Source organism: Erythrolamprus reginae, chromosome 3, assembly GCF_031021105.1.
Source record: "Erythrolamprus reginae isolate rEryReg1 chromosome 3, rEryReg1.hap1, whole genome shotgun sequence".
NCBI lineage: Eukaryota > Metazoa > Chordata > Lepidosauria > Squamata > Dipsadidae > Erythrolamprus > Erythrolamprus reginae.
The window spans coordinates 253,318,231-253,334,645 of NC_091952.1; the positions used below are offsets into that span (position 1 = coordinate 253,318,231).

The 16,415-nt window shown below is 43.5% G+C and overlaps 1 protein-coding gene across 1 annotated transcript in view; it reads right to left on the reverse strand.

Moving 5' to 3' along the window:
- The window catches only part of SLC45A4 (solute carrier family 45 member 4), a 121,477-nt gene extending 107,516 nt beyond the window's left edge, over positions 1-13,961 (reverse strand). Inside the window, exon 1 of the mRNA XM_070748366.1 lies at positions 13,746-13,961. The gene's annotated coding sequence lies outside the window, so the exon portion shown is untranslated. The remainder of the gene's footprint in view (positions 1-13,745) is intronic.
- Positions 13,962-16,415: the final 2,454 nt, after the last annotated feature.

Here is a 16,415-nt window from a genome sequence, read left to right on the forward strand (position 1 = left end):
TGTTACATGCTGTTTTTTTATCATTGTTGTTAGCTGCCCCAAGTCTGCGGAGAGGGGCGGCGTACAAATCCAATAAATATATATAATATAAATATATATTTTAAGGCGTGCATTGGATTAAAAAACGCACTAGGGATAACTTCCCCCCGTTGATTTTCAAGACAAGAGTCAGGTAACGTTATCCTGATAAGTGCTTTTTATTTCAATCACAGCAATTGTCAATTTTTTGGCAGCCTTCCCCAGCAAAATAGCATCAATTTCGGAGAACGTAAAAAAACAAAAAACAAAGGATACTTTCATCTTTGTTGCAAAGGACTCAATGCACCCTCAAAATCAGATTTCCCTTTTAAAATCCTATTCTTAAAGGAAAATTCATTCTGAAGTGGCCAATTGCAAAAAAACCCATTTAAATTCATTTAAATGCAGGGAAGCACTGAGAGAGAGAGAGAGAGAAAGATAGAGAGAGAGAGAGAGAGAGAGAGAGAGAGAGAGAGAGAGAGAGAGAGAGAGAGAGAATATATATTTCTCAAAAAAATAAAGGGAAAGCTTAAACAACACAATATAATTCCAAGTAAATCAAACTTCTGTGAAATCAAACTGTCCAGTTTAGGAAGCAACACTGATTGATAATTGTGCACATAAGCAATGTCGTTTGGCGGGACCCAGGAGAAGAGCCTTCTCTGTGGCGGCCCCGATCCTCTGGAACCAGCTCCCCCCAGATATCAGAGTTGCCCCCACCCTCCTTTCACAAGCTCCTTAAAACCCACCTCTGTCGTCATTGAAATTTCCCTTCCCCCTAGGCTTATAGAATTTATACATGGTATGCTTGTATGTATGAGTGGTTATTTAAATTGGGGGTTTTTAGATTATTTTTAATATTAGATTTGTTTACATTGTCTTTTTATATTGTTGTTAGCCGCCCCGAGTCTTCGGAGAGGCGCGGCATACAAATCTAATACGGCATACAATACAAATAGTACATTCAACTTTGTACAGAACAAAGTATTAAATGAGGATATTTCATTCATTCAGATCTAGGATGTGTTCTTTGAGTGTTCCCTTTATTTTTTTGAGCAGTGTATATACATAAATTTTATTATCAGCAAATATATGTTACACGCAAACACACACATATCCACCCCCACCGCTATTTATAAGGAACAAATGACAGTTGCAAACAAACCATATTCAAAGCGGCACGAAGCCAATAACTTCAATCTGATGATGGCAAATGTGATTTCGCCGAAAAGTGGCAAAGACACTCAAAATACTACATGGGGAAAAACCAGAACTCACAACAATCTACATACACACACAGACACATATATACATACAAACATACAAACATACAAATATACATTTAATATTTAAAATTAAGGGAGACTAGGATATTTTAAATATTCAGCAAAAATATGTGATACATACAGAACATAGTTTGTTGGCTATGAATAAATTAACTGCCTTGAAATGGCCCTAGAGGCAAAAAGGAGCTGTGACGTTCCTTCAATATACCAGAGTGATCCAACAGGAAAAAACATATAGCCTCTCCCTGGTACAAAGCTGAAGGGATCAGATCTGGTGGTCTAGAGGTTAATTCTCTGCCTTACAAGGCAGAAGCCCCAGGATCAAATCCCAGTAAGGGGATGGCTAGCTGATGAGGCCAGAACAAGGCCGAAATAGCCACTCCGAGTCTCCAGAGAGGGGTGGCATACAAATCCAATAAATAATAACAACAACAACAACAACAACAACAACAACAATAACAATAATAATAATAATGAAAGGCAATTGGGTGACCTTGGGACAATCCCTCTCTCTTTCTTTCTCTCTCAGCCCAGCCTACCTCACAGGGCTGTTGTGATAAAAACAGGAGGAGGATGGTGTGTTGGACATGTTCAGAGCCTTGAGTTATTTGTAAAAACAATAAAAGTTGGATTATAAACAAAGAAATAACAAAGAAATATGCCTTCTGGCTTAAGAACCAAATGACGAATATCCACGGTAAAATGGAAGGTCGATTTCAAAAAACTCCAGTTCTTTTTTAATGCAATGTCAGTTGGCGGGACTGTGGGGGAGGGACTTATCTGTGGTGGCTCCGATGCTCTGGAACCGACTGCCTCCGGAGATCCGTATTTTTCCCACCCTACCTGCCTTCCAGAAAACCGTTAAGACATGGCTTTTCCATGAATGATATGGTTTTATCGGCTATTATTATATTTTTATTGTCGTTGATATTATAATACTTCATTTACACTGCTTTTAAATTGTTCTTACTATTGTAAGCCTCCCAGAGGTCCCCCCCCCTTTTTTTTCTTTTTTGGAAAAACTCGCAAACATATTTGAGACCTAAAAACCACCCGAATGTCACACGATTATGGCTCTTCAAAACGATGATAAAATGGATGAGACATATATGACACACTAGATGTGAATATGTGGCAGCAACTATGGCAAAGAAATTATAAAATGACAACAGCAACAACATATATATGTAGAAGGTGTTTTATAGATGGCATAACTCTCCTGAGAGAATAGCAAAAAGGTTTAAGGATAAATCGATGAAGTGTTGGAAATGTAAATTGCATAACTGGCTCTTTTTACTACACGTGGTAGATTTGAATGGAAGCCAAAAAAATATTGGACAGAGGTTCAAACATGGATTGAAAAGATCTTAAAACAAAGTATTGATTTAAAACCTGAAGTATTTCTATTAGGCATATTGCCAGAAAAATACAATAAAGAAAAAATATATTTAATTGTTCACATAGTGAACATAGCCGCCCAAAGTCCTCGGAGAAGGATGGTATATAAATCCAATAAATTACACAAAATTGGAAGTTGAATAGAATGTCAACAGAAAGAGAAGTTTTAAAGAAGATAATGGACTGTTCAAAAATGAATAGACTCACAATGAAAATTAAAGATAAAGAAGACTCAGAGTTTTATAAAGTCTGGGGGGAAATTTATGAACGGATTGAAAAAAGAAAATAGCCAAAATACTTAAAGTAAATTTAATACAAGAGAGATAAAGGTTCTACAGAGTTGGCCTTTTCCAGGTTCCGTCGACAAAACAAGGTTGTCTGGCCTTCTCTGTGGTGGCCCCGACCCTCTGGAATCAACTCCCCCCGGAGATTAGGACTGCCCCACCCTCTTTGCCTTTCGTAAACTCCTGAAAACCCACCTATGTCGCCAGGCATGAGGAAATTGATATACCCCCTTGGTTGTTCCGCTTTATGTATGATTTGTTTGGATTGCATGATTGTACTTAATAAGGGTTTTAAATATTGTTTTTAATATTGGATTTGTATATTGTATTGTTTGTTGTGAGCTGCTCCGAGTCCTTGGAGAGAGGCGGCATACAAATCTAATAAAAAATAATAATTATTATTATTATTATTATTATTTGACAAAATTATTATTATTATTATTATTATTATTATAAAAGGAAATGAGATATATGATTGGGATAACTTGGGTGACAAAAACAGAAAAGGAGGCAGCATTAGAGAAATATGTAACATATACCGAAAATCGAATTAGAATAGATTGGAAATAGAAATTAAGATTAAAGAACCTGACGATCAGAATGGAAAAGTGAGAAAAACTGCTCAGTCTGTCGTTTATTAAATTAAAATCAGTGACTGCTGTTATATTTTTATTTTTTATTTTGGACAGACTGAATAATTGGAAATGCGATTTAGGATATTTTATTATTTTTCTGTAAGAGGCATTATAAACATATGCTTGGTTATTGAAGGCATATGGGTTGTTGCGTATGTGTTTTTAAGGAGGAGAAAATTTTTAAAAAACTTTAAATTTGACAAAATTGAACGGGTCCAAAGACGGGCTACAAAAATGGTGGAAGGTCTTAAGCATAAAACGTATCAGGAAAGACTTCATGAACTCAATCTGTATAGTCTGGAGGACAGAAGGAAAAGGGGGAACATGATCGAAACATTTAAATATATTAAAGGGTTAAATAAGGTTCAGGAGGGAAGTGTTTTTAATAGGAAAGTGAACACAAGAACAAAGGGACACAATCTGAAGTTAGTTGGGGGAAAGATCAAAAGCAACGTGAGAAAATATTATTTCACTGAAAGAGTAGTAGATCCTTGGAACAAACTTCCAGCAGACGTGGTTGGTAAATCCACAGAGACTGAATTTAAACATGCCTGGGATGAACATAGATCCATCCTAAGATAACATACAGGAAATAGTATAAGGGCAGACTAGATGGACCATGAGGTCTTTTTCTGCCGTCCGTCTTCTATGTTTCTATGTCTCTAAACAAAAAAACCCACATTTGCAGGTCAGCAGTTTGCTCTGCCTGAATCTCAAAGGCGATTGCGCGCCTACTTCCTACTCTGAGGCAAGAGGGTGCAAAATTTCACCCTGCTCGGGGAGTTCGACCACAAATATGCAAAGCGAAGCATTTTTCCCCCTTAATCACCGCAAGTGACTTTACATTACGGTCAGCATAACTAAGTGGATTGATTGCCAGGGTTTATCAGGGATATGTAATTATTCCTGAGCCATAAAAGAAATTCCACCGTGGACTTTTCCGAATCAACTGGCTTGGGAGCCCTTTGCCCTTATCAAGGACCTGCGACCTCAAATGATGCCTCAAAATGGGTGAGCAGAGTGGTCGGGTGGTAGGAAAAGAAAGTAGGATGAAGGCAAATCATGTCAGACTAATCTCATTGATTTCTTTGACTATGTCACAAAGGTGTTGGATGAAGGTGATGCCGTGGATATTGCCTACCTGGACTTCAGCAAAGCCTTTGATACGGTTCCACATAAAGAGCTGATAGATAAATTAGTGAAGATTGGACTTAATCCCTGGATAGTTCAATGGATTTGCAGCTGGCTGAAGCGTAGATATCAGAGAGTTATTGTTAATGGCGACTATTCTGAGCAGAGTCAGGTTACAAGCGGTGTGCCACAAGGGTCTGTTCTGGGTCCTATTCTTTTTAATATGTTTGTGAGTGACATAGGGGAAGGTTTGGTAGGGAAGGTTTGCCTATTTGCTGATGACTCTAAAGTGTGCAATAGGGTTGATATTCCTGGAGGCGTCTGTAATATGGTAAATGATTTAGCTTTACTAGATAAATGGTCAAAGCAATGGAAACTGCAGTTTAATGTTTCCAAATGTAAAATAATGCACTTGGGGAAAAGGAATCCTCAATCTGAGTATTGTATTGGCAGTTCAGTGTTGGCAAATACTTCAAAAGAAAAGGATTTAGGGGTAGTGATTTCTGACAGTCTCAAAATGGGTGAACAGTGCAGTCAGGCGGTAGGGAAAGCAAGTAGGATGCTTGGCTGCATAGCTAGAGGTATAACAAGCAGGAAGAGGGAGATTATGATCCCACTATATAGAATGCTGGTGAGACCACATTTGGAATACTGTGTTCAGTTCTGGAGACCTCACCTACAAAAAGATATTGACAAAATTGAACGGGTCCAAAGACGGGCTACAAGAAGGTCTTAAGCATAAAACGTATCAGGAAAGACTTAATGAACTCAATCTGTATAGTCTGGAGGACAGAAGGAAAAGGGGGGACATGATCGAAACATTTAAATATATTAAAAGGTTAAATAAGGTCCAGGAGGGAAGTGTTTTTAATAGGAAAGTGAACACAAGAACAAGGGGACACAATCTGAAGTTAGTTGGGGGAAAGATCAAAAGCAACATGAGAAAATATTATTTTACTGAAAGAGTAGTAGATCCTTGGAACAAACTTCCAGCAGATGTGGTAGATAAATCCACAGTAACTGAATTTAAACATGCCTGGGATAAACATATATCCATCCTAAGATAAAATACAGAAAATAGTATAAGGGCAGACTAGATAGACCATGAGGTCTTTTTCTGCCGTCAGACTTCTATGTTTCTATGTTTCTAGGATGCTTGGCTGCATAGCTAGAGGTATAACAAGCAGCAAGAGGGAGATTGTGATCCTACTGTATAGAGCGCTGGTGAGACCACATTTGGAATACTGTGTTCAGTTCTGGAGACCTCACCTACAAAAAGATATTGACAAAATTGAACGGGTCCAAAGACGGGCTACAAGGATGGTGGAAGGTCTTAAGCATCAAACGTATCAGGAAAGACTTCATGAACTCAATCTGTATAGTCTGGAGGACAGAAGGAAAAGGGGGGACAGGATCGAAACATTTAAATATGTTAAAGGGTTAAATAAGGTCCAGGAGGGAAGTGTTTTTAATAGGAAAGTGGACACAAGAACAAGGGGACACAATCTGAAGTTAGTTGTGGGAAAGATCAAAAGCAACGTGAGAAAATATTATTTTACTGAAAGAGTAGTAGATCCTTGGAACAAACTTCCAGCAGACGTGGTTGGTAAATCCACAGTAACTGAATTTAAACATGCCTGGGATAAACATATATCCATTGTAAGATAAAATACAGGAAATAGTATAAGGGCAGACTAGATGGACCATGAGGTCTTTTTCTGCCGTCAATCTTCTATGTTTCTAAGCGCCGTCTCTTCTGCCAGGAGGGCTCGGCAAGGAACTTTTAAATATTTCTTTTTTTTTTAGTTGGAAAGATGAAGGATCGGACTGACTTTTCTCAACCTTTCCAAAACTCAGAAACTCAATGTGGTCCAGAAGCATTGAAGTTCCCCCCAACAAGCTTCGGCAAATCGATGGTGAGACCACACTTGGAGTACCACAGCCCTGGGAAAAAATGTCTTCTGGCAGTTTTCTCTTACTTGCATTTCATTTCATTTCATTTTATTGGATTTGTATGCCGCCCCTCTCCGCAGACTCGGGGTGGCTAACAACAGTGGTAAAAACAACATGCAACAATCCAATACTAAAGCAGCTAAAAAACCCTTATTTTAAAACCAATCATACATACAAAACGTACCATACATAAATTGTGGAAGCCTAGGGGGAAAGAATATCTCAGTTCCCCCATGCCTGACGACAGAGTTGGGTTTTAAGAAGCTTACGAAAGGCAAGAAGGGTGGGGGCTATTCTAATCTCTGGAGGGAGTTGGTTCCAGAGGGCCGGGGCCGCCACAGAGAAGGCTCTTCCCCTGGGTCCCATGCAACATTCTTACAATCAGATGATCAAACCTCAATGTGTTTTACTGCAGGTTTGTAAGGAAACTACAGCCACCTATCTCCACAACCTCCATCCAAGACACACCAACAAAAGCCAAACCTCCTACAACTGACCCCATCCCATTGGGTTCACAGCCACCCCGAATCTGTGGAAAAGGGCGGCATACAAATCTAATAAATACTATTACTACTAATAATAATACAAAATAATAAAATAATAATAATAAATAAATAAATAAATAAATAAATAAATAACAACAACCACCACCACCACCTCCGGGAATCACAGAAAAGGAAGCGCAAGACCTATTTCTCAGAGAAAAGCCGGGAAAAGCACCAGGCCCAGACAACACTAGACTTTCAATCCTGGGCCTAGAAAGCCTAGAACTAAGACGCCTTAAACAAGATCTAAGTATTGCCCACAAGATCATATGCTGCAACGTCCTGCCTGTCGGCGACTACTCAGCTGCAACCACAACAACACAAGAGCATGCAACAGATTTAAACTTATTTATTTATTTATTTATTTATTTAGATTTGTATGCCGCCCCTCTCCGCAGACTTAATATTAACCGCTCCAAACTTGACTGTAAAAAATATGACTTCAGTAACCGAGTTGTCGAAGCGTGGAACTCATTACTGGACTCCATAGTGTCATCCTCAAATCCCCAACACTTTACCCTTAGATTATCTACGGTTGACCTATCCAGATTCCTAAGAGGTCAGTAAGGGGCGAGTACAAGTGCACTAGAGTGCCTTCCGTCCCCTGTCCTATTGCTCTCCTATATCTCCTATACCTTTCTTCTATTCCTATATCTCTTCTTCTATTCTTTCATTGATATGTTCTATTCCTATATCTTCTTTTCTATTCTTTCTTAGATATATTTTACTATGAGTATCTCCTCTATAACCTTCATCATGTATTTTACTATGTTTGTGTGTATATATATATATACCCACTAAAACCCTCACTGTATATTGGACAAAATGACAAAATAAAAAAAATAAAAAAATAAAATAAAGATAACTCCTTCTTGCTTAAAAGTCTGTGCTGACCAATTGGCCCCCACCTTCACCCAAATCTTCAACAAATCATTAGAGATGTGCTATATTTGAAAATATTTACTGACCTATCGCATCCTAGACATAAATTGTTTCACACCAAGACAACTAGACACAAGAACAGTTTTTCAGCAAATGCCGTCACTCTGCTAAACAAATATTTCCTTCAACACTGTCAAACTACTGTATTCACTAAGGCTGCACTACTATTAGTCTTCCCATTGTTCCCATCACCTCTGCTCTCCCACAAATGACTGTACGGCTGTAACTTCTTGCTTGTATCCTTACGATTTATATCAATATTGATTGTTTCCCAATTGCTTATTGGTACCCCATGAAAATCATTAAGCATTGTACCTCGTGACTGACAAATGTATCTTTTATTTTAGGTACAATGAGATCATCTGCACCAAAGACAAATTCCTTGTCTGTCCAATCATCACACTTGGCCAATAAAGAATTGTATTCTATTCTATTCTATGTGTATCTTGATCTCCATAATTTATTTTTCTATGGAATCTGTTCAGGTTTACGCACGGCCCAGATTTTGTTTTCGGCTGCTTTGTTGGATGGGGGAAAAAAGAGTATTTTCTTGCTAAACTGCAGAGTCACCCAGGGTTCCTGATTTACCTCTGACTTTGTTTAACTTTTAGTTTTGGTACTTTCCTTCTCTCTGTTCTTCCTAAGCCCCAATACTTCCGTTGGGTAAAGGTTCTTGCTCTCTGCACCATAGGAAACATATATACTGTATATATATATTCATTTTCTCTTTCTCTCCAACCCCAAAACCACGTTCTGAAGAGTTCACAAGCATGCAAAGGAAATGCAAAAAAAATGCTTTTCTGTTTCTTTCCAGGATCTTTCTCTCTCTCCCTCCCTCCTCTCTCTCTCTCCTTCCTTTATTCCTTTCTCTCTTTCTTTCTTCCCTCTCTCTCTCCTTTTCTCACTGTCTCTTCCTCTCGCTCTCCTTTCTCTTTCTCTTCCTCTCTCTTCCTTTCCCCCTCTCCCTTTCTCTCTCTGTTCCTTTCTTTCTCCATTTTCTTCCTCTTCCTTTCTCTCTTCTCTCCCTTTTCCACTCCCTCCATCTCTCTCTTTCCCTCTTTCCCTCTCTCCTTTCTCTTCCTCTCTTTCTCTCCTCTCCCTTTCCCTTCCTCTCTACCTTTCTCTCTCTCTTTCTCTCCCTCTCTCTGTTCTTTTCTTTCTCCATTTTCTTCCTCTTCCTTTTTCACTCTTCTCTTCCTTTTCCACTCCCTCCATCTCTCTTTCCCTCTCTTCCTCTCTCCTTTCTCTTCCTCTTTCTCTCCTCTCTTCTTTCCCTTCCTCTCTACCTTTCTCTCTCTCTTTTTCTCCCTCTCTCTGTTCCTTTCTTTCTCCATTTTCTTCCTCTTCCTTTCTCCCTCTTCTCTTCCTTTTCCTCTCCCTCTCTCTTTCCCTCCCTTTCTCTTCTCTCTCTCCCTTTTCTCTCTCTCTTCCTTACTCTTTCCATTCTCTTCCTCTCTCTCCCTCTCCCTTTCTTTTTCTTTCCCCTCTCCCCTTTTCTCTCTCTATCCCCCTTTCTCTCTCCATCCTTTCCCCCTCTCACTCCCTTTCTCTTTCTTTCTCCTTTGTCTCCCTCTCTCTCCCTCTCTCTCTTTTATTCTCTCTTCCTCACTCCTTCCCCCTTCTTGCCTAGGCTAAAATAAAGAGTGATTCAAAGGGGCTTTTGCTATCCAAATGTCAGACAGCTGCCTCTTCATTCACCTTGCCTGGATGGGCTCCCTCCTCTTTGGAGCCTCTCTCGGGGAGCCAGTTAAACCCTCATCATAAATCCCCATGCAGGTATCCGGAGGTTCATTTCTCCCTTAGCAGGAACCTCCCAACTCCCCGAGGCTTCCACGACTAATTCAAAGCACCCCCAGCATGAAATCTCTGCCATCCAAGGACCCCCCCCCCCTCATCTCTTCTACCTGGCATCTGCAAAAGCCTTCGGACAACCCTTCCGCTTCTCTGCTTTTGTTGCATAACCCCCAAAATCTCTTCCTCCTGCACCATCGCAGCACCAGTTCGTCTGCCGCCTCCTCCTCCTGGTGCCATTAACCAGTTTCTGGACATTTTGCAATCAGCAGTTGCTCATTTCTGAGGCTCTTTTATTTTTTTCTCTAACCAAGCAGGTACAAAATCCTCCCCGCGCTTCTTAGAAACATAGAAACATAGAAGTCTGACGGCAGAAAAAAACCTCATGGTCCATCTAGTCTGCCCTTATACTCTTTTCTGTATTTTATCTTAGGATGGATATATGTTTATCTCAGGCATGTTTAAATTCAGTCACTGTGGATTTACCAACCACGTCTGCTAAAAGTTTGTTCCAAGGATCTACTACTCTTTCAATAAAATAATATTTTCTCATGTTGTTGTTCTTCTCGCCCCTCCAAATCCCACCCCAATTCAGTAGCCTTCCTCCATGTCGGGGAGTTTCCCCTTCTTTGCCAGAAAAGCCTCATTCAACATTCCCAAGGCATCGCTTCACACAAGGGGAGGGGGTCTCGGTCGGAAAGCCCACTCCCCCTTCCCACAACCTCTGCGTGTTTTTCCCCAAGAGGCCCCACTCTGTTTGACCTCCAACTGCTCTTCCCCAATCCCCAAAACAAACGTTTCTTCCTTTCTGCCTGTCCAATGGCGAGAAATTTCTTTCACCCATCTCCCACAAGACTCACAACAGAATACCCTACACAACTAGACTTGCAATCCTAGGTTTAGAAAGCTCAGAACTAGCGTCGCCTTAAACATGACCTAAGCATAGCCCATAAAATCATCTGCGACAACGTCCTTCCTGTCAACGACTACTTCAGCTTCAACCACAACAACACACGAGCACACAACAGATACAAACTCAAAGTAAACTGCTCTAAACTGAACTGGAGGAAATACGATTTAAGTAACCGAGTAGTTGGTGCATGGAACTCACTACCAGACTCTGTAGTATCATCACCAAACCCCCAAAACTTTACCCTTAGACTATCCACTCTTGACCTCTCCCGATTCCTAAGAGGTCAGTAAGGGGCGTGCATAAGTGCACCAGCGTGCCTTCCGTCCCCTGTCCTAAGACGTGGTAGATAAATCCACAGTGACTGAATTTAAACATGCCTGGGATAAACATATATCCATCCTAAGATAAAATACAGAAAATAGTATAAGGGCAGACTAGATGGACCATGAGGTCTTTTTCTGCCATCAGACTTCTATGTTTCTATGTTTCTAATGTTTCACTCTTACTAGCATCATGTATATATTATATCTTTCCCGGTGTCGAGGGGCAAATCATTTTGAAATTCCCTGACATTTCCCTATAACTTGCGATCTAGTTAAAGCGCGGTCGTAAATGACGTCATGCCAAACGGCTAAGCCGTGGAGAAATATTGGTAGCCGAGGAAGCAAGTTGTTGCCACAATTATGCTCATTTTTGCTGGACTCTGCCAGGCAGCGCAATCCATTGTTGTTTTTTACATGATTTTCCCCTGACTTTTAAACATTTTAATACAGTTTGTTTTTTCCCCTGATTTATTCTGTTTTTTTCTCACCAATTCCCTGATATTTCCCAAACTGCCTATTTACCTGATTTCCCTGCTTTCCAGGTTTGCTGGACACCCTGATCTTTGTATACCACCAATACGTACTTGACAAAACAAACAAATTAAAAAAACCACCTTCCTCCCTTTCCAAAATGCCCGCGATATGTTCTAATCCTTAAGTTGCATAATAATAAAGCACATCGGTCCACATCACTCCTCCTTCGCGCAACGGCAATCTTCTCCAAAGCGAGCATTTAGAGAAAAAAGCCACATGCCTCCTCTTTCCCATCGCTTTCCTGAGCTAATGTTCCTCCTGCTACCCAATCCCTTCTCTCCCAGAAACTGGAAAAATCCTCTCTTTTTTTTAAACCTGTTAGGACCATTTGGTCCAGGAAAGAACGAGATCGCCCACGTCCCCCTCTTGCGAAAGGAGGAACGAGCGAGGCCTATCCAGAGGATATCACTGCAGAGAGAAGGCCGATTTGCACCACCACCACCACCACCGAGCAAACTGACCCCAATGTAGGTCGTAAGGGACAAATCCACACGGGAACGAGCATCTCTATCCTGAGATTATGTAACAGTTTGCAACAGGGAGTTGATGGAGAGTCAGTCTCAAAGCAGGAGAGAGCAATCGTGGTAGCCGTCCTTACAACTACCGTGCAAAGGGGGGGGGGGGGTGTCCAAGGTCCATTTATCTGCTCCAACCCAGCCCATGGGAAGACCCCCCCCCTTTTGTAGGGGGAGGGATGTCTAGAAAGAGGGCAGCAGAGGCATTTGATGGAAAGGAGACTCGGCGAATGACGCTTCCAGCATCATTTCGCCCCCCACAGCCACATTCCTTCCCAACTTGGTGCCCTCCTACTCAGGTGCGCCAAATGGAACCCTAACTCCCATCATCCCCATCCCGCCAGTCTGGAAGGAGAGGGGCTTGATGGAGAAGAAAGCATGGCAAACCCAGAGCAAATGGAAAGGTCACGCAATCCCCCCACCATCACCATCGCAGCCACGTTCCTTCCGCAGCGTGGTGCCCTCCTCCCCAGGTGTGCCAAATAGGACCCTAACTCCCATCATCCCCATCCCGCTCTGGAAGAAAGGAAGGGAGAGGGATTTGATGGGAAAGAAGACTTGCAAATGCAGAGCAAAAGGAAAGGCCATGTAACCCCCCCCCACCATCACCATCGTAGTCACTTTCCTCCCCCATCCTGATGCTCTCCTCCCCAGCTGTGCCAAATGGGATCTTAACACCCATCATCCCCATCCTGCCCATCTGGAGGAGGTGAGAGGGCTTTGATGGAGGAGATCTGGCAAACGCAGAGCGAGGAAGGATCGCACAACCCCCCACCCCCACTATTTGCAGCCACTTTCCTCCCCCAGCCTGGCGCCCTCCTCCCCAGCTGCGCTAAATGGGACCCTAACCCCCATCATCCACATCCCGCCTTCATGGAAGAAGGAAAGGGAGAGGGAGACCTGGCAAATGCAGAGCGAGCAAGGGTCACACAACCACCACCATCACCATAGGCATGTTCCACCCCTAATCTCCCCAAGTGCGCCAAAGAGGACTCTAACCCCCATCATCCACATCCAGCCCGGTCTGGAAGGAGGCGACAAGAGGCTTTTGATGGAGGAAGGAGGAGGAGCCCTCGCCAATCCAGAGCGAGGAAAGGACCACCCAAGCCTCCCCACCCCAAACCCCATCATCCCCGTCACCCATCACCATCGCAGCCTCCTTCCTCCCCAACCTGGTGGCCCCGCAATTGCGCTAAAGGGACCCCCACTCACTCACCCCCAGCATCCCCATCCCACCCTCCCTCCGGGTGGGGAGGTCTTAGCGCAGCCGGGAAAGCAGGAGGAGGAGAAGCAGGGGTGTTTGGGGAGGGATCTCGACGGCGCGCGCGTTCCGACGTGCACTGACGATGCGTGTCGCGGGCCAAGAGGTCGTGAGGACGCCCCGCCACCCCCGATGCCCGCGTGCCCAACGGCGCCCGCGCGTGGGAAGGAAGGTGGGGGCGGGGGGAGAAAGGGAAGCGGAGCCCTCGGCCGGTACCTGCTCCTCGCGGACCGCGCTGCTCCGCCGGGGCCCGGCTGCTCCCCCCGCTGGGCAGGGGCCGGCTGCGTGGAGGGCGCTGAGGACGGGGCTGCTCCGGGGGCGGCGCTGGCGGGTCCGTCCGGCGCGGCCACGACTTGCGAACGGCGGCGGCAGGAGAAGGCGTCGGGCCAGCAGCAGCAGCGGCGGCGGCGGGCGCTTTATACCCTCGACTCCTCGGAAACCGTCTCCGCGCAACGCTTCCGCTTCCGCCCCGCCCCTCGCGACCGCCCACCTTATGAATATGCAAAGAGAGAAAGGAGGCGGGCAGGGCGGGCCAATGAGGAGGCGCGGGGAGGGGCGGACCCCCCCCCCCCATAAAACCTGCCCCCCCCACACACACACCTCTTCCACCTTCTCTTCTCTTCCTCCTCCTGCGCCCTGATTGGCCCGAACCTTTGCGGTGACGATGACGTGGACGAGGTGCGCGCGGGAGGGGGGGAAGGAAGGGAGGGGGGGAGGGAGAGCGGGGCGCCTACCCCGCGGGGTCGTTGTGAGGGGAGATGAGACGGGCGGGTCTGCGCGGTCTGGCGAGACAATTGGGAGATCAAGGCGGTGGAGGAAGGACCTGAGTGTCTCCCCGTCCAAAGGTGAAGGGCGGGGGAGGTTAAAATCCGAGGTTAATCAGTTAATCAGTCCTCGACCTATGGCCGTCATTGAGCCCATAATTGAGGTCACTAAACGAGACTGTGGTTAACTGATGTTGGAGAGGCCAGTAGAGGCCAGCGCACCGAGGTGGTTGTTAACTGAGGTCTCAACCCTCATTTTCTTTCTTGCCTCGGTCCTTAAGTGAATCACTAATTGGAAGGTTAGTCCTCGACCTGTGGCCGTCATTGAGTCCAGAATTTATGTCACTAAGTGAGAGTGATTAATTGAGGCCTCGAAGAAGAAGAAACAATTGCTGCCAACCTGCCTTCCATTGAGGACCTGTATACTGCATGAGTCAAAAAGAGGGCCGTGAAAATATTGACTGACCCCTCACATCCTGGACACAAACTGTTTCAACACCTACCCTCAAAATGTCGCTACAGAGCACTGCGAATCAAGACAACTGGACCCAAGAACAGTTTTTTCCCAAACGCCATCACTCTGCTAAACAAATAATTCCCTCAACACTGTCAAACATTTTATTAAGTCTGCACTTCTATTATTACTAGTTTTTTCTCATCCTTCCTAACACCCGTTTCCTCACACTTATGACTGTATGACTGTAACTTGTTGCTTTTATCCTTAAGCTTAATATTGTTTGTTTCCTCATTGCTTATTTGTATCTTATGACAATCATTAAGTGTTGTACCTCACGATTCTTTGCAAATGTGTCTTTTCTTTTATGTACACTGAGAGTATATAGCAATAGCATACATGGGGCTACCTTTGAAAAGTGTTCGGAAACTTCAGATCGTGCAGAACGCAGCCGCGAAAGCCATCGTGGGGCTTCCTAGATTCGCCCACGTTTCTGCAACACTCCGTGGCCTGCATTGGCTGCCGATCAGTTTCTGGTCACAATTCAAAGCGTTGGTTATGACCTTTAAAGCCCTGCACGGCATTGGACCAGATTACCTCCGGAACCACCTGCTACTGCAAGAATCCCAGCGACCGATAAGGTCCCACAGAGTTGGCCTTCTCCGGGTCCCGTTGACCAAACAATGTCATTTGGCAGGCCCCAGGGGAAGAGCCTTCTCTGTGGCAGCCCTGGCCCTCTGGAATCAACTCCCCCTGGAGATTAGAACTGCCCCCACACTCCTTGTCTTTCGTAAATTACTGAAGACCCATCTATACCGCCAGGCATGGGGGAGCTGAGACACCTTTTCCCCCAGGCTTTTTTATATTTATGTTTGGGTATGTATATGTTGTTTGCTTTTTTAAATATGATAGGGTTTTATGTGCTTTTTAATATTAAATTTGTTTTCGCTGGAATATTGTTTTTATTATTGTTGTGAGCCGCCCCGAGTCTTCGGAGAGGGGCGGCATACAAATCTAATAAATTGAATTGAATTGAATTTAGACTTTAATAATAATAATAATAATAATTATTATTATTATTATTATTATTATTACTATTATTATTATTATTACTATTATTATTATTATTATTATTATTATTATTATTATTTATTAGATTTGTATGCCGCCCCTCTCCGAAGACTCTATATACCACTTCACAGTGCTTCACAGCCCTCTCTAAGTGGTTTACAGAGAATAAACCTATTGCCCCCAACAATCTGGGTCCTCATTTTACTGAACTTGGAAGGATGGGAGTCATCCTTGTATGAGCCAAGGTGACGCAGCAGGTAGAGTGCAGTACTGCAGGCCACTAAAGCTGACTGCTAGATTTGCAGGTCAGTAGTTCAAATCTCATCACCGGCTCAAGGTTGACTCAGTCTTCCATCCTTCCGACGTCGGTAAAATGAGGACCCAGATTGTGGGAGGCAATAGCCTAGCTCTGTTAAAAAAGTGCTATTGCTAACATGTTGTAAGCCGCCCTGAGTCTAAGGAGAAGGGTGGCATTAAAAAAAATTGAATAAATAAATAAATAAACAAACAAACAACCTTGAGCCTACTGAGATTCGATCTGCCAAAATTTTGTAGTACTACATTCTAACCATTGCACCACCAAAGCTCAGTGCACCA